Consider the following 23,884-nt stretch of genomic DNA (forward strand, 5'->3'; position numbering starts at 1 on the left):
TTCTTACGCATTATATAGATAACCTGTTTCAGTTTATGTTGTATTGGAGTGGCTGGAGGGAAGTACCAGAAATTGTTGAGATGGTCCCAGTAGCCTAGATTCTTGAAGATTGCATAACTATATAGCTTTTACAATGTGACCATATGATTATGAAAACCTTTTGTTTGATGCTCTATTTATCCAGGATATGGACAGATGAGGAAAAAGAGATGGATAAAAAATAAAATAAATTGGGTAGATTGAAATACCAGTGGTCAATGAGAGAGAGGGCAAAGGGGTGTAAGATGTATGGGGTTTTCTTTTTTCTCTTTGTTCCTTTTTCTGGAGTGATACAAATGCTCTAAAAATGATCACGGTGATGAATACACAACTATGTGATGATATTGTGAGCCATTAATTGTACACCATGTATGGACTGTATATATATGAAGATTTGTCATTAGAAGTATTTTTACTCAGCAGGCAGAGTTCTTGCCTGCCATGCCGGAGATGTGGATTTGATTCCTGGTGCCTGCCCATGCAAAAAAATAAATATATATATATATATATTTTTTTTTAATATTTATACTTTAAAAAAAAGATTTGTGCTGCATAGTTTGTATTATCAAAGCAACAATTGTTCTTATTTCTAAATATAAAAGTATAACCCTGGGGCTGCAAGGGTAGTTCAGTGGTAGAATTCTTGCCTGCCATGCAGGAGACCCAGGTTTGATTCCCAGTTCTTGCACTTCCCAAAAACAAACAAATAAGCAAAACAAATAAACAAAGAAAAATTAATAAATGGTGCTGTAATAACGGTATACTCACATGGAAAAATAATGAAATATGGCTCCACTATACAGCATTTAAAAAAAAAGGATAGCCATGGATAGGGCATGGGAAGTTAAGGTTTAAAATATACAGTTTCCTGAGATCCGGGTTTGAGTCCTGGAGCATATATATATATATATATATACATACACACAGTTTCCTGCTGGGAATGACAGAAATGTTTTGTTAATGGATGGCAGTGGTAGTAACACAGTATCGTGAAGACAATTAAGAGCACTGACATATATTTGTGAAAATGATTGAAAGGGGAAATGTTTAGATTGTATATATGGTAACAGGATATAACTTCCTTAAAAACCCATGGAAGTGAGCCCCAAGTTAAACCAGGCACTTCAGTAACACAGCTGTTAGGAGGTGCCATCGTCACCTATGCAGTGGGAGGGGGCGTCCTATATTTTATGCATGATTGTTCCGTAAACCCACAACTTCTCTAATTTTTAAAAAAAGCAAAATATAGGCAAGCGTTGGGTCTTATCAGTACCTTTTGTGAGGAGTTGATGTAAGCACTCAGGTATAGCGAATCTGCCAGTTTCCAAGACAGAAATTACGATCTTACCTAACAATTAAAAGGCCTGCACCGGTCCGTGGGGCTTTGTGGTTTAAAGAGCACCCTGAGCCTCTCTGCACCGCAGCTTTTATCACCCTCTGTCAAAAAAAACAATCCAGCGAGCTCGGCCATTCAATGCACACGTAGCCCGGGGCACAACGATGAGCAATACAGCAGGGACCCTGCCTTTTGGAGCTTACAGTGTGTAACAAAAGCTTAAGAGTTTTCATTCCCCTCCATTCAGCAATTCTGCTTTTACAAATTCCTGATAAAGGAAATTGTAATCGATGATGACTCAACTTTCTCCTTCTCCTTTTGAGATGCTCCTGGAATCTATGGACTCTCTTACCAGAAAAATATATGTACACACACAGGCACAGAATTTGCATAAATTGGCAGCATACTTTCCAATAACAGAGAACTGGTTGAATCATTTACAGTACATTCAAACGTTGGAATACCATGCAGCAATTAAAATGTATGCTGCTAATATAATATTTAATCACATGGGAGATATTTTCAGTATATGTTAAGTGGAAAAAACAGTGATGTGGTCCATACAATATAATCACAATTTTGAAGGAAAAATAGATGTACAATAAAAAGGATGGAGAAAGCTGCCGTGACAGCAGGGTTGTCTCAGGGGCTGCAGGTACCAGTATTTCTCTTCTCTGTGCTTTTTGGCATGTCTTCATTTTCTACCCTCGCACCGTACAGAAATTAGGAAAATGAATATATGAAACCCAGACGGAGTTTACTCATCCATCTGGCCCGCTTCTCACAGGGTCCTTCAGAACAGAACCATAGCTTGGTAACCTTTTGTCAGCTTGGCACCCAGACACACCTCCTTCAGCCATACTTAATCTCCAAGAGAAGTCACACAACTGAAAACACACTAATCCTTTCCCCAGAAGGTGCCATGTCCTTAGGCAAAGTTGACTCTTCTTTGATATCCTGTTATTTAAATAATGTGATATAAAGTGAGTTAGAGTAATAGATCTTATGTCAGATAACAAGAGAATAAGAGAGGGAAGTAAACAAAAATCCATGATAGCTGGGATTTATCATTCCCCTCCCACTACCCATTCCATGTTCCCTTTACCGTCAGCAAGCACCCAGCTGGCCGTGGTTCTTTGTCTGGTCGGCTGACCCAGAATTCGTTTCTGAAGTTTCTGGGCCATAGGTAGTCCTGCCCGGATTGGGTTGTCGCAGTTTCCCATTGTCTTTAGTGACAGGGCATGGCCGTACCAAGGGGTGTCTTAAGGAATCTCCTCCCATCTGGACATGTTCTTTGTACTTCTATTCTGTAGTCACAGCCCAATCTCCCCTTGGCAATGAGGACCATCGCCCCAGCCAGTACAGTAACCTCCTTCTCACCTGCTGATTCAGAGGCAGGAGGAGCCCAAAGTGGCCCAGTCGTGACTTCCAGGTCCCTGGAGTCGGTGTCGATTCTCTTCTAGTGGAAGCACTCTTCACCATGGAGCTAAGTCTACTAGACCAGCAGAGCCTAAGGTTGCAGATATGGGAAGCATGTATTTTGCTGGCAGATTGCTTAGGATGATTTGAGTGGAGCCACTTCCATTTTACTCTCTTGGTGTGAAATAGGGCAGTTAACTAAAACCCAAGAGAGAACTGGAAGTCCTTTGGACAAAGGGTGGGCTGCAATGGCCAGCTATGTGTCCATTTGGCCAGGCTGTGTCTCTAGTTGTCCAATCAAGCACTGATCTCCATGCTGCTGTGGAAATCCTGTGCTGAGGGGATTAAAGTCCATGATGGGTTTGACTTCAGTGAGGGAGACTGTCCAGGTCATCTGGGATGGCCTGACTCATCTTTTGTAAGGCTTTTACCAGCAGAGTCCAGGCTTCCCAGTTGGAAAGAGTCCCTCTCTAGTAGGGCCTCAGCCCACGCCTGGGAATTACAGCCTCTCACAGGTGATGGCTTGTCCTAGGTGACCGCCTATCCTGGGTGGCATCCTGCCCTAGGTGACCGCCTGACCTTGGGACAGCCTGCCCTACACATTGTGGACTGGTCTAGCCAGCCCTTCACAGCCGTACCGTCAATCCTTTGCAGGGCGTCTCTTAATACGTCTCCTGCTGGTTCCACTGCCCTGGTTGGACCTGACTGGCACAGATTTTGGCACCAGAAATGAGAAGGAAAGCAAAAAGACAGAAAGCTGAGAAACAGGACAAAAAAGAGGGTTGAACTTCGCATTCCATTTGCACTTGCTGCATCTGGGAGCCCAAAAGTGGGACGGGCGGGTTCCTTTCGGCGTAACTGTGAAGCAGCCCTGCCCTTGGAGGATGTGTGGCCTAGGGTCAGTGGGCCTGGACATGAGCCTACCTCTGAGGTCCAAGGAGATGCTGGCAGCTGAGGGCTCACCGGTAGGGACACCGTGACTGCAATCGTCAATATCCTTCCTGGTTGTTGGGGCCCAGAACCCCTGGAAGTCCATGAATAGTGGTAGAAAAATTCTTCCAGTCCCCTCAGTCCCCCACAAGCAAACACACACTTTCAGGGGTTTGCTAAGCGTAAGCAAGGATAAGATCCCCAGCCAGCCTCTCCTCCTCAGAAATTCCAAAGTCATCAATATCCACAGATGGGTTTCCTGACATCTGAGAAGCTCTGGGTGTCTGCGCCTCTGTGCCTTTGCGGGGGACAGGCTATGCAGCATCCACCCAATCCTCAAAGGCATCTCTGAAGTTGCCCCAGCCCCCAGAAAATGAAGTCAAGAGCCACTGTTGTTTATTCTGGGAGGAAGCGTGACTCATTCCCTTCCCCGCCCCAGACGTTAAGCCCTCCCTTCTGTTCTTTGGCTCCGTCTTAGGGACCCAGAAGGCCCAGGCAGGTTGACATTTGCCGGCCTTTATGAAGTTTCGAATGCTAGGACATCCTGGGCCCTGTGTGAGGTCTCAGGTCGTCCTGGAGGGGATTCCTAGGGGGGTGGGGCGGGGGCATGGCGGGTTAGGAGGGCTGCCATCGCGCAGAGAATCCTCACAGCCTTATCTTGTAGATAAGAAAATCCCGGCACGGGAAAGGTAAATAATTTATCCAAGGTCACGGACCTGGAATTTGAAGCCAGGTCTCTCAGATTCCAGAAAAGACAGGCTTTGGATTTTAGAGATAACTTAGTCCAACCTTCTCATTTTACAAAGGATAAAAGCTCAGGGCCAGAAACGACTTTTTCAAAGAAAGTCAAGCGGTAAAAGGGGTGTCGGGGACCCAAGCAGAAGGCTGGTCCACACAGGGCCGCCCTGGGCCCCGGGGAGAGAAGTGCCTGTGGTCAGCAGAAGGCCACGGCTAGGTCAGAGGAGCATTCCAGGCAATTTTGAGGTATTTCCACTGACCTTCTTTATCAGGGAGTTAGCTAGGGCTACGGCTATCTCTTTTAAAGTGTGGCTGTTGGAACAGTCTCCCATCATCCTCTCTATTTACATCTCGAAAGGTTCCCCCGGGAATTTGACAACTTACCTCAGACAGGCCCGGAAGGAGAGTCTAGAATCCTGGGAATCCATTCAGATCTGGCCTGCTGTAACGTGAATATGTATTTTCAAATCTTGATTTGCTCCAGCTTTATCATTAACGTGCAATTCGCCACCTCCCGCTGGGAAAGGATTCTTTCACGTTGGGATGGTCAAGGAGCATTGTGGGAAGAATTCTGGACTAATAATCAAGGAATCCGAGTTCTAGCAACCACAGCTTCACCGGTCAATGCCACGAGGCACTGGGCATGTCCTCCAGCCTCGCACCCCTCTGTGTCCTTTAAAATGAGCCAGCTGTGCCTGCTGCACACCCAGGCCTGCTTGGTTGCCAACTTCTTGAAATTATGACATTTCATTAAGAAATCCAAATTTGTGGCTTCTCTTTAAAAAAAATGTACAAAAAAGATCTTTGGAAGCAGAGCCCCTGCCCCCGCCACTAAGCCCACACCCCACCCCACCCCACCCCATTCCTGCTTATCCCACGCCAGCCTGTGCACACCCACCGGCTCCCACCCCAGCATTTCCTGAGAGCTCCTGCAGGCAGCAGAATTCCAGAACCTTCCATGGTCTGCATGGGCCCTGCCAGCACTGACATCTTGCAATGCTGATTCTAGACTGACTGTGTGGTCCCTACATGGACCACCTGGAAAAGAGAATGTCCCTCTGGCTTTGTAGACGCAAAGTTGCTCAGATGCAGAACAAAAAAGGAGCAGCCCTACACACAGGAAAATGTTTGCACCTTCTTTCCCACAATGAATTCAACCATGAAAATTTCTGAGAGGTGCTGAAAAGTCTGCTGCTAAAACCATGCAAATGAAACCAAGAATTTTGTGAATGACACAAACCAATAGAGGCTTCATGTTCCTACGTGGGTTTTAGCTGCCAGAAAACAATATACCTTCTCCTGGGTTTTGGTGGAAGCAGAAATTTCTGGATATTCCCAGAACTCTGGTCCCTGACTACAAAAGCCGACGTCAACCCCTAGGGGTCCGTCTCCCCTGGCCCCCACCCCACCTCCTCGCCGCTGAGTTCCAGTGAAGTGTTTTGGGGGGAAGATCAAGCCAACTGCTGTGGGAAATAAAGCAATAGCGCAATAGCTGTCCACTGCCAGGACTGAGTTTTCACAACTGACCCGGCCAAGTGGGATTGAAACGACAGAATTGTTTCAACCTACTATTTGTTAAGTGACTCCTGGTGACTTAGACTATTTTAATAATTGGATTTCAGAAGACTTGTACATGGGGCTTTTTCAGGGAAGAATAATTTGGGGAAATAAACTTAAAAACCTGTGTGTAGAAATAAAAGAAACAGCTACCTATACACATTTGTTTTCTTACACTGTGGTGTTGCAGTCTAATCTGGATGCTACACTTTCTCCTCAAGGCATATTCCTCAGAGCCAGGCTAACATATTCACCCAGAAATTATCTTAATCATTTTCAGGATTGCTTTGCAAACTAAAATTTGCAAGAGTTAAACCTTTTATGTATCATGTTTACCCCAAACCAGCCCTTAATGCATGTGGAAAGCTGGGTGGCCCTTGCTGTTTTCACTGGGTTGGGTGGGCATAGAGAAGCTCTGAATTTTTCCTATCCTGTGAATTAAAGTGAATTATCATTCTCCAATGGATGCATTATTGATGGGCACGTTATAAATTTTTAAGCAAAATAAATAATGCATTTAGAACAGTGTCAGTTTGTGCTGTTTACCAGTTGGATGTTTTAAATGTTGTACCCAAACAATGTGAGAATGCTATTTTTTGAACTACAGAATTTCAGCAAAGAGAGAAAGTAGTGTCTGTGCAATGGAAGAAGAAAGGAAGGAAGGAAGGAAGGAAGGAAGGAAGGAAGGAAAGGAGGGAGGGAGGGAAGAAGAGACAGAAAGAGAAAGAGGGTGTGAGGAAGGATGAGTTCCAGCCACATTTATATAATTCCTACCACTAAAAGACTCACTGGTGGTGACGGTGGTGGTGACGGTGGTGGTGATGGTGATGGTGGTGGTGGTGGTGGTGGTGGTGGTGGTGACGGTGGTGGTGATGGTGGTGGTGGTGGTGGTGATGGTGATGGTGACGGTGGCAGTGATGGTGATGGTGGTGGCGGTGGTGGTACCAGTGATGGTATGGTGGTAGCGGTGATGGTGATGGTGGCGGTGGCGGTGGTGATGGTGGTAGTGGTGGTGACGGTGGTGGTAATGGTGGTGGTGGTGGTGGTGATGGTGGTGATGGTGGTAGTGACAGTGGTGGTGATGGTGATGGTGGTGGTGGTGATGGTGATGGTGATGGTGGCAGTGATGGTGATGGTGGTGGCGGTGGTGGTACCAGTGATGGTATGGTGGTAGCGGTGATGGTGATGGTGATGATGGTGGTAGTGGTGGTGGTGATGGTGATGGTGGTGGTGGTGGTGGTGGTGGTGACGGTGGTGGTGATGGTGGTGGTGGTGGTGGTGGTGGTGGTGGTGGTGACAGTGGTGGTGACGGTGGTGGTGATGGTGATGGTGGTGGTGGTGATGGTGATGGTGATGGTGACGGTGGCAGTGATGGTGGTGGTGGCGGTGGTGGTACCAGTGATGGTATGGTGGTAGCGGTGATGGTGATGGTGATGGTGGCGGTGGTGATGGTGGTAGTGGTGGTGACGGTGGTGGTGATGGTGGTGGTGGTGGTGGTGATGGTGGTGATGGTGGTGGTGACGGTGGTGGTGATGGTGATGGTGGTGGTGGTGGTGGTGACGGTGGTGGTGATGGTGGTGGTGATGGTGGTGGTGGTGGTGGTGGTGGTGGTGGTGGTGATGGTGGTGGTGGTGGTGGTGGTGGTGGTGGTGGTGATGGTGATGGTGATGGTGACAGTGGCAGTGATGGTGATGGTGGTGGCGGTGGTGGTACCAGTGATGGTATGGTGGTAGCAGTGATGGTGATGGTGATGGTGGCGATGGTGATGGTGGTAGTGGTGGTGGTGGTGGTGGTGGTGATATTGGTAGTGGAGTGGTGGTGTGTGTGTGTGTCCTGGTGTTGGGAGGAAAAAGTTGTGAGGGTGCCTGAATATAAGTCCCCAGAAAAGCTTTCCATTTTACCAGATGGCTGGCTGTACACCTATGCATTAAAGGTGCCCAGGCATCCCCAGTGACTGGCATCAGGCCGGCTGCAAGGTCTCAGAGCATAAGGACCTTCTCTGCTTGGCCTTCTCCTCTGTGCCTAGAGCCTGTGAACTAAACCGAACTCACAACACACATCAGCAAGTCCTGAATAACTGCACAGATACTGATTTATATATAAATCTATACATTTACACACATACGTATCTGAATCTATTTCATTGTATTCAGGGCTGGCTGGTGTGATTTGATTAATTCCATCCACTGAGCATGTATTGAGTGCTTCCCAAATGCCTTTCATTCTGCTGAATTTGGTTACTGAACACCCACCACCCAGCAGCCACTCTGCCGGGCTGGGTTAACAGAAGAAAGCAAAACAGGGATTTGTGCTTTCTGAAGCTGTATCTGTCCCATGCCAGACATAGCTCTGAAGCTGTGACCAAAAGTTAACTTCTTTCCAGAATCACGGAGTCTCAGAAGCCCCTGTGTGAAGGAGGGTGCACGAGGGATTTCTGGCTGAAATTCTTGCAGGTACGGAGCCCTGGTACCTGCAAGGCCCCTTTGGAGAAAGAATGCCTCCGGGCTCCAGGATGGAGATTTTGAAGAACTGCAAATCAGTCCTTGAACTATTGAACCACCTTGTAACTGCGGCCATGGGCGATGGGCTCGTTTCACCCTGGAGCAAAGGCGAACCGATTCGTTGGCATTCAAGAGTATTAGTCATCTCGGTAAACCAGGGACAAGAGTAAACCCATCTCAAGCAGACTCAAGCACTGAGAGGTAGCAGTGACCTGCAGGGTCGTCTGTTGAGTTGCTCTCGAGCCGGCTGTGAGCCACGCTACCAGTTAGTCACCTCGGTCTCCCCTCATTTGTGAAGACAAGCCATTGTCCAGGCAGTGGAAAGAAGGCGCACTTAGCTGATGTGATGACCTGAAAACGATTGGGGTGGTTATAAAGTGTTCATGCCAAGTCAATTATCTGTAGGCTGCTCTAATCTGCATGGAAGGGCGTCCCACACAAAAGGCTATTAAAGATGAGACGTGGGCTGTGAGGAACAGTCAGGGAGGGTCACAGTGACTTCTTGGGTAAGTTTCAGAAGCATCTGTAAACCACCTGAAATTTTATGCAAAATTATATGGTTTTTGTGTTTGTTTGCATTTTTGTGAAAAGAGGGTCTGTAGCTTTTCAAATTTTCAAAGCATTTTTCAATTCCAGTGCTTAGTGAAGGGATATTTTTATGTTTTATGGAACAGGGAACATTTTAAAGATGCATAAGATGCATATTCTTTATCCCAAAACCATTTCAGGGTTTAGGGGGGATGCGTGTAAAACATCAGGGGATGCGTGTAAAAACTATTCTGTAAGGAGCAAAGCAAGGTCATCAGAAAGCATCTAGGTAAAGAGTTTTGTTTTGTTTTTAAGCTTTTTTATATAAGAATTTTAAAGACAAAAAGCTCAGGTTTGTATTTTTAAGAATTCTTTTTGAAGATTAATCACATGAATGTCCTGTGATTAAATTATATGCTCACTTTGGAATTCCAAGTCTATTAAAAGTTTCCTTTTATTTTTTTTAAATTTTCCATCTAGAATATCATCCTTATTTTATCTCATTACATGTTTTCAGACTCCCACATTCCTTTTAAAAGAATTTGTACTTTTCACTACATTTAAACAAAATGCCATTTTGATGACAGGTGAAATCAGTCATGGTACCTTTTTTATTAGAAGTGCAAAATAATGCCCCATACACAAGTCACAGTGCCCAGCACACAGGGCCTAACCCTGCTGAATAGACTCCTGTAGCTGTGAAATAAGAATACACGTCTCCCTCCAATCTGCTGTCTCAAGACTAAATTAGGGCAAGTGCAGACACCTGGCCCAGTGAAAGACCAGAAAACGCTGCCTGCTGGTTTTTAATTTATAAATCTGATAATTCGCCACCTTTTATCCAGGAGTTGAGAGAGCACCAACTGCCACATGGGTCTAGCCTTTCCATCTTTGATAATTTTCCAATTGTGCATTCCTTGGGGGGGGGGGGTGTTGGCTGAGGCCCGTGGGCCTGTCTCAGTTCGGGGGGCAGCCTCCGGGAATCGCAGGGCTGGTCCTGCTGGCTGCAGGGGCAGCCTGGGCTGCCCAGGCAGTATCTGCACACCTGCCCTCTTCCCAGAAGTGTTCTGCCATTCAGCTCACACTCCCGCGTGTCGTCAGACTGAATTCCACAGCAGAGTAGCTCGACCTGTTTTTCTGCTTGCGCGCTGGCTGCCGACAGGCAGTGCCACGTGTTTGTTATTTCAGGACTCGGTTACATAACACCGTGTTTGGTTATAGCGCCCCAGTTTATCAAGTTCACCAGTCTGGACTGATTCATGGATTTTAGCCCTCGGGAACCACACATATTTTCAGAAAGAATTTGTGATCCTGTGATCAGAAATCAGTATGCACAAGTCAATCTGCAGCATAATGCAGACACATTTCATGAACAATCATCCTCCTGTGAAGACAGAATTTCGGTTGTTTATTCTAAGCCCTTAAATAATTTGTTGAGCCTCAGAAAGCATTGATAGGTTGGTTTGTTTGCTTCATGCTCTTCCTTTTCTCTCTTCTTCCCTCCTCTTCTACTTTCTTCTCAGACCTCTTCCTAATCTCCTGTGGCCTGCAGCTCCTCCCTCCCTGTTCTACCTATGAAAATGCACAGCCAGCTGCTGTCCCTGGCCGTCTGGGACCTCGACGTGCATGGAGCCCCTCATTGCTGATATAAAGATCTGCTTGTCTCGCCAAACCCAAATTTCCCATCAGAGTCACCCAGCTTCTGCTCCTTCACAGCTGGGGTGTCAGAGCAGCTCCTTCTGGGAAGGAAGCTTGGCACTTGGACTTTCAGAGATGGCAGGGCATCCGAAATCACATACATCAGTCGTTCCTAGCCAGTTTGGCTTCTCAGGGTCCCCCTCCACAGCTGTGATGAGATGTGGACGCCTGCTCACCACGACAAATGCGTGCAAGCCCATGAATACCGAGTGTGCATATCATTTATGGGCTGCACGGACACCTGGGGCCTGGGACTTAAAACTGGATGCAGCCGAGGCCTGTGTGTCCCAGTGAGGCTGCTGGGCCAGGCCAGGGAGGTGGGGACCCAGCCCTGTCACCTGCCAGCGGGTCACCTCCGCCTGTCACTGCTCTCTCTGCACCTGTGAGCAAGGCGGCTGGCCCCAACCCACTCTGAGGCCCTTCATGGCTCTATACTGTGCCATGTCGACCTCTGTCACCCTCCCACGGTGGGACAGCGGCCTCTTCCCTCCCAGCCGCGGGGGCGCTGGGCACATTTAACCCAAAACGGCCGTCCTCAGTTCGCCGGCGGTCGCGGTGCAGTCACAGCCTCCCTGGCGTCCTCCAGCTCCACCTCAGGCCCACGGGAGCAGCAGACTCAGAGGCCCGGAGAGTCACCCCGGGATTCTTCGGGTGACGCTGAGACAGCAGTGAAGAACCCCGTCAGGGCAACCGTGGAAAACAAGGCTGGAAGGAGAAGCCATCCCCAGCCTCACAGCAAACAATGAAAAGTAGCCTCCGCCCCGGGAGCGCCCTGCGGCATGTTCGTGGGGCTTGAGCCTCCGGGAGCCAAGGAGTCCCGGAGCACAGGCCTGCCAGGCCCGCCTCGTCTCTCCCACGGCAGCAGCGGCCGCTCCCTGCCCCGCAGCGTGGGAGCCTCCGAGGCGCGTGGACGCTCCGAGGACTGTTCTGGACCCTCCGCCGCGGGCGGCTCCACGCGCCTGGGCTGCTCCCGTGCGGAACTCCGGCCTGTGCCTGCTGCAGGAAGCGCTGCCCACGGGGGACCGCGCGGACTTTCCGACCTTCCTTCCGCGAGGGCGGCCAGCAGGGCGCCTGCCCTGGGGTGCGCGGTCTTCCAGCCCGGGCGCCCCCACAGCACACGCGCTTTCGCAGCTCGGAGGGGGGCGGCGGCCTGAGGCCCATGAGCTGGCCCCTTCCCCACACCGCGGCGACCCCACCCGGAAGCCGGTCGCACCCTCGCTCGGGACCTTCGGCCCCTGCCTGGACTTCCTCCTCCTTCCCCCACTAAGCCGCCCGCGGGCACGTCCAGCCGCCACGGCCCCTTCACCTGCCGCCAAGCGCAGGGGAGCCGCCTGTGCGGTGCGGAGAGATGAATCCCAGGAATCGGCTCCTAAAGCGGGAAACCCGTTTACTTTGGTTTAAATGTGGGCTTCTGAGCGCCGCACAGGAGGCCCGGTTCAAACTCATCCTCTGGGGAAAGCCAGCAGCACGGGCGCTGCCATGCGGGGCCTAGTCACAAAGAGAGCCGGAGTCACCCACCGTAAAAGGGCTTTCGGGTTATCTATGGTATTCTGGAAATGCAGGGGGGAGCAGCAGGGCGGGGAAAGCTGTTCTGACAGGAGGGGGGCACCGGAGGAGAGGGGGAAGGGGGAGGGGGGAGGGAAAGGGGGAGGGGAGGAGAGGGGAGGGCCCTCTGCACCCGCCTGGGTCCCTCACACTCTTCAGCTCTTTGACCAGCATTAGCACTTCCCTGTTAAGTAACATCTCTAGGTCACAAAAATCTAGAATGGAATGCTCGGCTTTCAGAATAAGCAAACTACCTTCCTCCCATCTCAGGACTGCCTTCGCCCCAAACCCTTCCGCTTTGCCAGGTGTCCATATTCTCTCTCATGCCCAGGGGACACTTCGGGGTGTGGACGCGGGCCGCAGGGGTTGCAGAGAAGGCCAGGTCCCATCGGGGGCACAGTCCTCGCTGCCCCCGCCCGGTGCCTCCGCTGCCCCCACCACCAGGCACCCGGAGGCCAGGAACTAGCCGGCTTGGCCACCCTGGGAACCCCAGCACCTGGGCGGAGGGAAGCGCTGCCCGTTGCTCCTTCTCATGGCTGTGCATGGAGAGGTGAAGAGAACGGACCCGGCCCTGCTTTCCTGTCCACCTGAACCGTGACAGCTTTGAAATGCCCCTTTCTGCTGCACTGTTGGCGTCCCTGAAGGCTCCAGACATTTTCATGGGTGGCATTTTGGAGCTGTGAGGGGGTCAGATCGACCACCCAGCCCCCCGGGGCGAGAGCACAGAGGACAGGGCGCAGGGCAAGGAGGCCAGACAGGCTCAGGGAGGAGGTCTGTGGGCAGGGGATCCTGGCCTGTCAGCTGCCCGCTGTGGGTCTGCTGGAGTCCTCGGGCCAGAAGGGGGAGAGCGTGTGGGCCTTGGGGCGGGGCAGGCCTGGGCCCCGCAGACACCCTGTCTCTCTTTGGGCGGCTGCAGGGCACTCTGGGAATCTCCTCTGCCTCACCGGTGGGGTGGGGCAGCCCGGCCTCCTGCCCCCGCCTCATCGCCCAGGCCCGGCCTTGTCCCCCCACATGGCTGCCCTACTGCGGTCCAGCTGAGCCCCGCGTCCTCCAGTAGCCCTGGACGGACTGGGAGTCCCTTGCCCCGTTCCCTGGGACCCACCTGCCCTCGCGCAGCCCCTGCCTTGGCTCGTCCCCCTGCATCACCCCCAGCCAACCACCGGGACTCTAACTCTGCCCCCCCCCCATTTTATTACTCAATAAACACTTAAGTTTCCCCTTTAAATAGTGATATAAGAATCCAACACACTCCCATCTGCTCCCCCTCTGAAGCTAACAGAAAGCGACAATGAACCCTCTGTGGCCTGTAGTCCAGGCATCCCAGAGAAAGGGCCACCGAGAAGCCAGCCCCCACCGAGTGACGTCCATCCATCACCTTCCAGGCCCGTGACCTCACAACCAGAAGTTCAAAGCCGGCCGGAGTCATGGAGCCTTGGGGCTCAGAAAGGAGCTGGGGACTGAAGGCCTCCCTGGGAGCTCCCGAAATGCGCACACGCGCGATCCGGGCGGTGGCGGGTCTGTGGCTGGGGGGGCCGGGAGTCTGCATTTCTGACTAGCTCCGGGACACCGGGCTGCAGGCCGAGCACCCACTCTGGGCAGTGAGGCCGTGGGGGGAGGCCCGGCTGCAGCTGAGCTGAGACCAGGCTGCAGGACAGGGTGATGGGCGTCGGACTGCATTTCCGTTTTCAGCTATAAGACCCACCGCCAGATTAAGAAGGATTGTGCTTCACACAAGGCGGCTCGGAGGCATTTTGGTGCCGTTTAGAGACATCACGGCATGGAACATAAACAGTTCGGACTCATGGTCAAAAACATGGGATTTTTTTTTCTAATGACTTAAAGGTTTTCTATTTATTATTGTTATTATTTTACAATTTTAAAGGAAACTCGGGTATTATGCCCTGAATTGTCTTCACTTTGACAAGTGTGAAGAAAATGCTGCAGGTAAATAAAAGGTTTCCTTTGGGGCCAGCCTAGGAGCTGGTGGACAGCAGTATAAAGGGGTGCGTGGTGCGTGCCAGTGGCCAGCTGTGTGGCCGTGGGCCGAGGACACGGCCTTTCTGGGCTCAGGTGTGCTTATCTGTAAAGCAGGGGTTTGAGGGGAGCCAACCCTGCTGCAGGGAAGAGTGGCTGAGTTAAGCAAAGCATGGGAGGGTCTGAGCACGGAGCGCCCTCTCCAAATGTCAGCCGACAGATTGTTGCAACTTCCACCGCTGCCTCCCGTGGGGCTTGGCAGGGGAGAAACAGAAGCATGCGAGGGCATCGGATGTGTTGTAGACTTTTGAGAACAGAGAGGTGTGTTTACTCCTTGTTGGTAATGCCTTGTAGTTGAGAAGAGATGGAGGGCGGTGCGACGGTGGCTCAGTGGCAGAGTTCTCGCCTGCCATGCCAGAAACCCGAGTTCGATTCCCAGAGCCTGCCCACACGAAAAAAAGAAGGGATGAACCTACATGACAAGTAAGTTTATATGTGAAATGACAGTTCACCTGCAAAGCACCAAGTCCTGGGCACAGGCCGGCCCCAGGTGCCCCTGAAGAGCTGTGTGGGGACGTCCAGCTCCAGGACACAGGGTGCCACCGGGACCCAGGCATGCCCCTCCTCCGAGGAGGCACCATCAAAGCAGCCTCAGCTTTGCCTCGAGCAGGCCCTGGCACAGAGGCCCACAGCCACGTCTATAAAGGGCCATGGGGACAGAAGATTCGTGTAAGGACAGGGGCTGTGGCCTCCAGGGCTCCGTGGCTGGAAACTCTCAGGACCCGAGTACGTGGGGTTGCTCTGCAGCGTTGTTAGAAGGCTGTCGCTGCTTGAGGTCCTTATCACTGACCTCCCGCCCCTGGCACTTCTCACCGGACCCCTAGGGCTGCCTGTGCCTCCCTGGGTGACCATTCACCAGTCTCGCTGGATGACTATCCCCAGCCTCCCTGGGTGACCATCCGCCAGCCTGTGCTCACTCTTCCAACACGTAAAGTCTCAGCAGATGTCTACCGAGTGCAAGAGAGATGGATCCCGTAGGCCAAACATCGATCAGTTTGTTATTGTTAACAATAATTATTATTATTATTATTATTAAGTGTCTTATTATTATTATTGTTGCTGCTGCTTGTCATTAGCCAACTATTTCAATTTTTCAAATTAACTGATGAAGTGCTCCACATCCGTGGCACTGTGGACATCCGCGTAGAACGGAATGTGAAATTCAGCAAAGGCATAGCCTTTATGTTGGGGAACAAAATTGCCAGATGCTTGGGGCGGGACTCAACCGATCAAAGCAAACTTGCCACCGTCCACGGCCTCCAGAGGCTCGACAGGAGCCTGGCCAGGAGGGGACCTGGGAGGGCCTGGGGGTTCCACGGTCAACTGAGACGCCAGCACTTGCTTTCAGGGCACCCCAAGTCACCTAGAGAGATTCCTGATCGCTAGTAGCTTTGCAGACCAGCCCAGTGCGCAGCTGTGCCATCATGGGACTCCCTGAAGACTTCACTCACTCAACAAATGCTTGCTGAGCCACCCGCTCTGTGCAAGGCACCGGGGTTAGTAAAATATGATCCTTCTCCTCAATGCATATACACTTGGGGGGACAGAGGCGTTAATAACCAGCTATTATGCAGGGCTGAAGGAAAGTGGGGCTGTACTAAGTGCGTATGCGGGGATGGTGGAGAAGCTGGGCCACAGGAGTGCACCCAATGGTGGCTTCAGGCATGAAGACGTCTACATGGACACACTTTGATAGACACTTGCCTCCGTGAGCCCAGAGTTGAGACTCTGGGCTAAAAGGTAGGTTTGCGAGCTGCTGGCACCAAATGGCATCTGAAGCCGTGAGACTGGAGACTGGGTGTGCCGGACAGAAAAGGGTTAAGGATTGAGCCCTGGAGCACTTCAATATAAAGAAAGTGGGGGGGACGGGGGGCATGGGGAACCAGAAAAGGAGACCAATAACCAAGAGTGTGTGGAACCCTGGAAGCTAAAGGCAAAAGGATTCCGGAGGAAGGGGTGGCCCGCGGGGCTGGAGCTGGTGGAGGTGAAGACGGAGCCAACCATTGGATTAGCAACCGAAAGGGGACCTCGGCACAGCCGTGTCGGAGCGGCCGGCCATGGTCAAGAGACGAGATGGGAGGACTTGACATGTTAAATTTAAACAACTCTCTCAAGAAATTCTGCAGAAAACAGAGGCAGGAAATGGGGCAGTTGCCAGTAAAGGAAATGGGCCAAGGGGGATTTGTTGTTTCGTCCCGAGAAGGGCGGAAGAGTAGCGTCGTCTGCGTGCTCTTTAGAAAGGTGCAGGAGGGAAGACATGACAGCAGCGCAGTAGGACTGGCACCACCCTGTCCTTGCGTCGGTCAGAGGGAACCCGCTGGACAGGAGCCCGGGGGTCACCCTACTGTGACGTGGGCAGCAGCGTTCGCAAATGAGGGCAGTCAGGGATGCGCTGCGGTCAATTGGGTGATGTTTTCAAAATAGAGACATTCACAGCACAGGTAGGCATGTGCATTTTAAAAAGCTTTCCGAGAGATTTTTGTTTGTTTGCTATGTGGTGGGCGTCCCATTTTATTCTTTTTCCATGTGACTAACCCGTTATTGCAGCACCATTTGTTGAATTTGGGGGGAAAGTGCATGGCTTGGGAATCAAACCCGGGTTTTCCACATGGCAGACAAGAATTCTACCACTGCACTACCTGTGCACCCCCTCTCTGAGAGATTTTAATGGCCATCCCCACCTCCTCATCCCTGCCTCATCGCAGAGGGTTGATCACTACTCACACACAGTGTGCTACAGAGAGCTCCATGTGCCTGTGGGGTGTGTAAGATAGTGGGGCTTGTGAGCGGGTGGCATTCTAGGCATAGATCGAAAGAAGGGACTCCTGGGGGACAGTTGTCAACATTCATTGTATGTAAGATATCTTTGCCTTACTTTGCTCTGATTCACTAATTGCAATTTTATAATTTTTCATTTCTATGTGCATTTTAGCTTTATTTCCAAGTTTGCAGGAGCATTTTACTGTTGCACCCATGAGCCCCACAGACACATAGATGAGTTCTTCTTCTTCCAGCTTCGTCTATCTTTCCATTCTGTTCATCTGCCTTGGGAACAGAAATCACATGAAGGCACAGACCAAGAAACAAAGCTTTAAGTTAGCAAAACCGTCTATATTGAGAAGCCTGTACTGCAAATTGGCTCAGCCCAAACCCAGACAGGATCATCCTCGTACCAAGAGATTTCCAGAGGAGATTCTGAATGATCCAAGTAACCTCAATCTTTTCACCCTTCTATCCTACTGTCCACCCCTACCCTCACCCCATACACTACAACAGAACAAAACAAACAGAAGGGGAAAAATTAATACCATAGGATAACTCCACCCCCTGGCTCTAATATTCCTGCTTACTTAGGGTCTGAATGGGAAGTCCAGGTAAATTTCCCTTCTGGGGCCTTATGATGCCCCGCATCCTTCCTACATCCTCCTGAGGAAAGCGCACCTAGATCTGCAAGTACAGGATGCAGGGTTAAGAGAAACAAATTGAGGCTAGGTTGGAGGAGAAGGGAAAGGGAAAGAAGGGTAGCAAGACCCAAGCTCTAATCCAGCTCCATTCCCCACAGTGTTCTCTGAGTAGAGGTCCCCAGAGTCACCAAACCCTTGTCCCCAGCATCAAGAGCACACAGTGGAAACTGAAGGACGTTTTCTTAGAATTGTTTTAGAAAAATGCCTGACTCTGGGAGTGAGAGTGAAGGTGATAGAGCCTGAAACAGCATTCCTGCATATAGTAGGCACTTAACAAATATTTGCTGAATGGCCCGAATGTGAATGAGCAAAGAGAGGGCCGTGTGAGAAGAGCCTGGCTGTGCAGACCTCGAGCTTTACAATATACACCCATGTGAGCCAAAGCCATCCCCAGCTGGAGATCAGCTGGAGAACTTATGAAAGACTTCATTCACTCTCCGCCAGAGAGAGACACAGAGCTCCACAAAGGTTCCTGTCAGCCTGGAAGTGCCAAGGTCAAAGGTGAGGAGTGATTTTGAAACTATGAAAACTTTTGGCCCCATCCTTGGTTTCCCAACCCTCCAGGCCAAAGTCCATCCGATTTGTACTCTGAATCAGAGCTTACCCTATTTTTCTCCAGCCCTGGTGGTGTAAGGAAGTCAAAATAGCTGTGAGGGCAGCTTGGGAAGCTTAGCCACTTGGTTAATAAAAATAATAGTAATAATCATGATAACTATATGCCAGTCACGCTAAGCACTTTTCATATATTAACTCAATTAACCCTCACAACAGCCCTGTTATCATTCACATTTTATACTGAGAAAACTGAGGCACAGAGAAGTTAAAGAGTCCCCCAAAGGTTATATGGCTGGTATGTAGAGCACTGGGATTTGAACCTAAGCAGTATAGCTCCAAAGCACTTGCTCATACTCACCGTGCTATACTATTTCTCCTAAGCCAGGACTCTAGGTTATAGCTAGCCACTCTGCATCCACCCACCCACCCATCCATCCACCCATCCACCCGTCCACCCGTTCACCCGTCCACCCGTCCATCCGTCCATCCACCCATCCACCCATCCATCCATCCACCCATCCATCCATCCATCCACCCATCCACTCATCCATCCACCCATTCACCTGTCCACCCGTCCATCCGTCCATCCACCCATCCACCCATCCACCCATCCATCCACCCATCCACCCATCCACCCATCCATCCACCCATCCATCCACCCATCCACCCATCCACCCATCCATCCACCCATCCATCCACCCATTCACCTGTCCACCCGTCCATCCGTCCATCCGTCCACCCATCCACCCATCCATCCATCCACCCATCCATCCATCCATCCACCCATCCACCCATCCATCCACCCATTCACCTGTCCACCCGTCCATCCGTCCATCCACCCATCCACCCATCCACCCATCCATCCACCCATCCACCCACCCATCCATCCATCCGTCCATCCACCCATCCACCCATCCACCCATCCATCCACCCATCCACCCATCCACCCATCCATCCACCCATCCATCCACCCATTCACCTGTCCACCCGTCCATCCGTCCATCCGTCCACCCATCCACCCATCCATCCATCCACCCATCCATCCATCCATCCACCCATCCACCCATCCATCCACCCATTCACCTGTCCACCCGTCCATCCGCCCATCCACCCATCCACCCATCCACCCATCCATCCACCCATCCACCCACCCATCCATCCATCCATCCACCCACCATCCACCTGTCCACCCATCCACCCGTCCACCCATCCACCCATCCATCCATCCACCAATCATCTACCCATCCACCCATCCATCCACCCGTCCTTCCATCCATCCATCCACTCATCATCTACCCGTCCATCCATCCATCCACCCATCCACCTACCCATCCACCCACTCATCTACCCATCCACCCCACCCATCTACTTGTCCTTCCATCCAACTACCCATCCATTCACCCATCCATCCATCCACCCACCCATTCATCCAACCAATCACCAATATATTCATCTATTACTAAGTCTCATGGGTTACTAATTAGACAGCAGTCCAAGAATGGTGGTAACAAAAGGAAAGGGAAGAGACAATACATTTGCATGTATTATCAATTGTATCAGACTGTAGACATGGAGCAAATATGAAACAGAAGACTGAAAATCTGGTTAGCATCTTTCTGCTAGCCAGGAGGAAAATTTCACTGAGATATCATCGCTGTTGTCTCCCCTCTTCTGTGCCCTTTCCTAACCTTTGTTCTGTCTTTTATCTGCACTTTCTCACGCCAACCTTACACGCTCCCAGGAAAGACTTTCTTCTCACCTTAGTTCTGGAAAACAGTGCATTTTCCAAAAACATGAACTTCATTTTTGGAAGGAAGGTAATTGGATACTCTGTAATATATTACCTAGCACAGAGTGACCCAAGGAGGGTGAGTTGCATTGTAAAACTATAACCAAACCCAACAGGTCTTCGCAAGCTTGGCAGGCTGCACCAGGACAGGTGAAACTCACACTCCTGGGACAGGTTCCACTGTAAATACAACGATGAACTATGAGCTGTTTCTCAATTGTGTTATCACCAGCATAAAATCAAATGTCAGCACACGAGTTATTGCCAGGCGACAATGTAAACACTAGTGCATAATGGAGTCTTTGTGTTTCCATCTGGTGCAAAAGAAAGGGAAACAGCTTTCAATCAATAAATAATATGCATGGTGATTGGGGTTTTTCAATATGGCCAATAAACACGAACTTAAAACTGAGTTATATAAAGCTATATTCATTCTTTATTTCTTTTTATTGGACTGCATCTACCTTAAGCTCCTGTAAAGTTGCTACCCACAAAAACAGAGTTGAGGGCCAAGAAGTAGGATTTAAAAGAAGGTAATCCTTATTTTCCTTCAGATTTTAAAACAAAGACACTGTTTGTAGGAATACCTGTTATATTGCATACGTGATGATCCTCATCCTCCTTTTAGGTCTCAATCTGAAAAGTAGCCACCAATGCTTGTGAAGTGCAGTGACAGGGATGAGTGCCATTCACCGACGTCCGTTCTCCTGCCCTTCCCGCACGGGGACGACTGGCCTTCCTGACCCCTTGTGGTGGCGTGGCCAAGGTCTGGCTGAGCGGCAAAGCACCTAATTGTCAGCGTGGGACCCCTTGGCCCTCCTTCTTCCCTTTCCTCTGGCCGCTGTCCTTGCCATTCTGGCCCCAGAAGGAGAACAGTGACTCCCCCAAGGATGGCAGCTGATGCCAATGGGTGTGTACACTGAGCAGGAGCTGCAGTTTTTGGGTTGTCTGAGTAAAAGTGCATCAATCACCTGTACAGACACTGTCCTAAAATCTTCAGCTGTCACGACTCATCGTGCACTCAGAGCAGCTCCTATTTGACAGATGCAGAAACTAAGGCACAGCGTAGAAGGCGACATGAGATGGAACCAAAGTTCTGGCACCTTTGTACTGCAATCTTTTCAATGACTTAGGTCATTTCGAAAATTCGGTCTCAATCTGTACAGCCTTAAACAACTTTCTCTATACTCACAATTCTCGAGGACAAAGCAAGATGATTTCTTCTACTTATTGATAGTTCAGTGGGTCCAGATCGAAAGAGGCAGCTGCCTGCTCTGCTGACCAACAGGGCAAGAGCACATAATACTTAAAGCGGCATGGTTGGTACCGAAGGCCCGTGGACCATCCCTGTAGTTAGGGCTTGGACCGCTTGGAACCCTTTGGGACAGGGTTGGCCAAGTGCTGAGCATGGGGCTGGCTGCATTGCCCCTGCCATCCTTCGAATGTCGCTTGAGGTGGTACTAAGGTGTCAATCGTGCTCTGGAAATCAATGATTCTGCAAAGGAAGGAACTGAGGCACGCCCCAGGCTCCCCACCCCTGCCTCCCCAGAACAGTGCTGCTCCTGGATTTATATATTGGGTTTGCACTTTCAATTGTATTTGAAGAAAGGGTTCCATGGCTAAAAAAATATGTTTAAAGCCCATTGGCATCATAACACACCGACGGGCTTAGGAGTCAAGCAAAGCGCGCTTGCATTCCAGCTTCCCACTTAGGCGGCCCTGGGCACGTGACATCCCTATTTCCTTGGCTTCCTCGTTTACAGAATGAAAGATATTAGGACAATGATGCCTAAATGGCAAGGTTGCTGTGAGAGAGAACACATGAGAGACAGCTCCACCTGGGTGCCAACGGGATGGTGCCCGCAGATGCCACAGGTGCCCAGCACAGCGGGGAAGGGATGCCAGCCTTTCAGCAAGAGGCAACATCCAGACTGGACTTTGAAGAGTGAGCAGGAGAGAGCCAGCACCCCCACTCTATTCTGAGAAAGAAAGCAAGATGTAAGACGATTCCTATTTGCACTAAATAGTTGGTCAACTTGAAAATAACATGCCAGCTTAAATTCTTGCATTTTTTCTTATCCACCTTCGTGCAGAGAGAAATGAGGAGCATATCCCTGGAAAAGTAGATTTCTAATCTGATATACTTTGAATTCTGGCAGAACTCTTCACTGGTTTTGTGCCCCATCCCAGTGGATTTCAAATCCTATATTAGTTACCTCAATGTAGTCATCTTCACAAGAAATCACTGGCCCAGTATATCTGAATTAATCATAAAATCAGTCTTTTGGAGAAAATCCCATACTCTGCACTCCCCCTTCTTGGCTTTAAAGCACTCCAGAAGGAGCTTAAGACCAAAAAACAAGGTTTAAAAATACATCTTCACTCATGCAAGAAGAATAATTTGTGCATGAAAACGGAGTCAAAATGAATGGGGTTTTTCTAGCTGTCTTTTCACTTTCCAGTTGGGAGCTTCACGACTGGAATGTGGGCTCTTTAGGATAAACATAAATTCCAAGACCTGAAGCAGTGCTGAGTCGGGAAGAGAAGTTCTGGGCATCTGGCCCTCAAGCCCCGGGTTTCTCACTCTGCCACTGGCAGCCGGAAGTAAGTGCGGGGTGACCAGCCCTGGAGGTGAGCGACCCTCACTGCAGCGTGCACGTTACACGCATACTGAAGGCCCCAGGTCCCTGTTGTCCTGTGTTTTCCTCCGGCGAAGGCAGAGTGACATGGGCCAGAGGAACTGTGCATGTCACCTGACTGTGCACGTCGTGTGACTGTGCACGTCGTGTGACTGTGCACATTGTGTGACTGTGCACGTGTGTGACTGTGCATGTCGTGTGACTGTGCATGTCGTGTAGTTGCGCACATGTGGCTGTGCATGTGTGTGACTGCACGTCATGTGGCTGTGCATGCCGTGTGGTTGCGCATGTCGTGTGACTGCACGTCATGTGGTTGTGCACATCATGTGGCTGTGTACATTGTGTGATTGTGCACGTCTTATGACTGTGCACATCGTGTGGCTGTGCACGTTGTGACTGTGCACGCCGTGTGTTACATTACGAACAGTGTCTGGGCGCAAATATGGAACCAGTCAAAAATGGAACAAGGCAAGTCAAGTGTGGGAGGAGTCGGCTCTGTGAAGTAAACCACTTATGGAGCGTCTGGAAATCCTTCCTGAATCTGACTATCAAATGGTAATAAATAGTCTCGTTCATTCATGAACTGAGTGCTAATTCCTCCATTTTCCTTTGGCAGTTCCACTCGGAGCTCATTTACTGATGTAAATGAACAGTCTGGTCTTCAATGGACTGATTTGAATCTACATTTCACAGATTTAACTTATTTATTTTTGGCAACTTGGACCTATTTTTCCAACAGAGGATGAACCCAAGAGTTCCACAAACCAGCATTTGCAACTCTTTTTAAATAAGTTTTTAATACTTGCCCTACTGTGATCTAACTTTCCCTCAGCAACTAGAATATATATTTAGACCCGTGTGAGCAAACGACTTGTTTTCCCACATGCGCTGTGACTGTTGAGCTTCTTACCTGTATTTGTCCATGCCCTCCACTCAGCAGTAGCCCAACTGGTTTAGCCTCGACTGTGTGAGCACCTCACCGCTCAGGCCACCTGGGGCACGGAAACCACACCTTTCCTTACGGCTGCTGTGACGAGCAAATGGTGGCATGCGGTATGCAGTCGGCACTGAGTAAATAGTGTTAGTATTATTACGATTGCGGCACTGAGTAA

General features: G+C 50.2%; 1 long non-coding RNA gene across 1 annotated transcript; it reads right to left on the bottom strand.

The window, feature by feature from the left end:
• Positions 1–1,760: 1,760 nt before the first annotated feature.
• LOC143649573 (uncharacterized) lies at positions 1,761–2,699 on the bottom strand. The gene is made up of 2 exons (XR_013159118.1): positions 2,481–2,699; positions 1,761–2,332 (listed from the first exon to the last, which is right to left on the bottom strand). It is a non-coding gene; the product is annotated as an uncharacterized LOC143649573 (long non-coding RNA).
• Positions 2,700–23,884: the final 21,185 nt, after the last annotated feature.

Source organism: Tamandua tetradactyla, chromosome 11 (assembly GCF_023851605.1).
Source record: "Tamandua tetradactyla isolate mTamTet1 chromosome 11, mTamTet1.pri, whole genome shotgun sequence".
Classification (NCBI taxonomy): domain Eukaryota; kingdom Metazoa; phylum Chordata; class Mammalia; order Pilosa; family Myrmecophagidae; genus Tamandua; species Tamandua tetradactyla.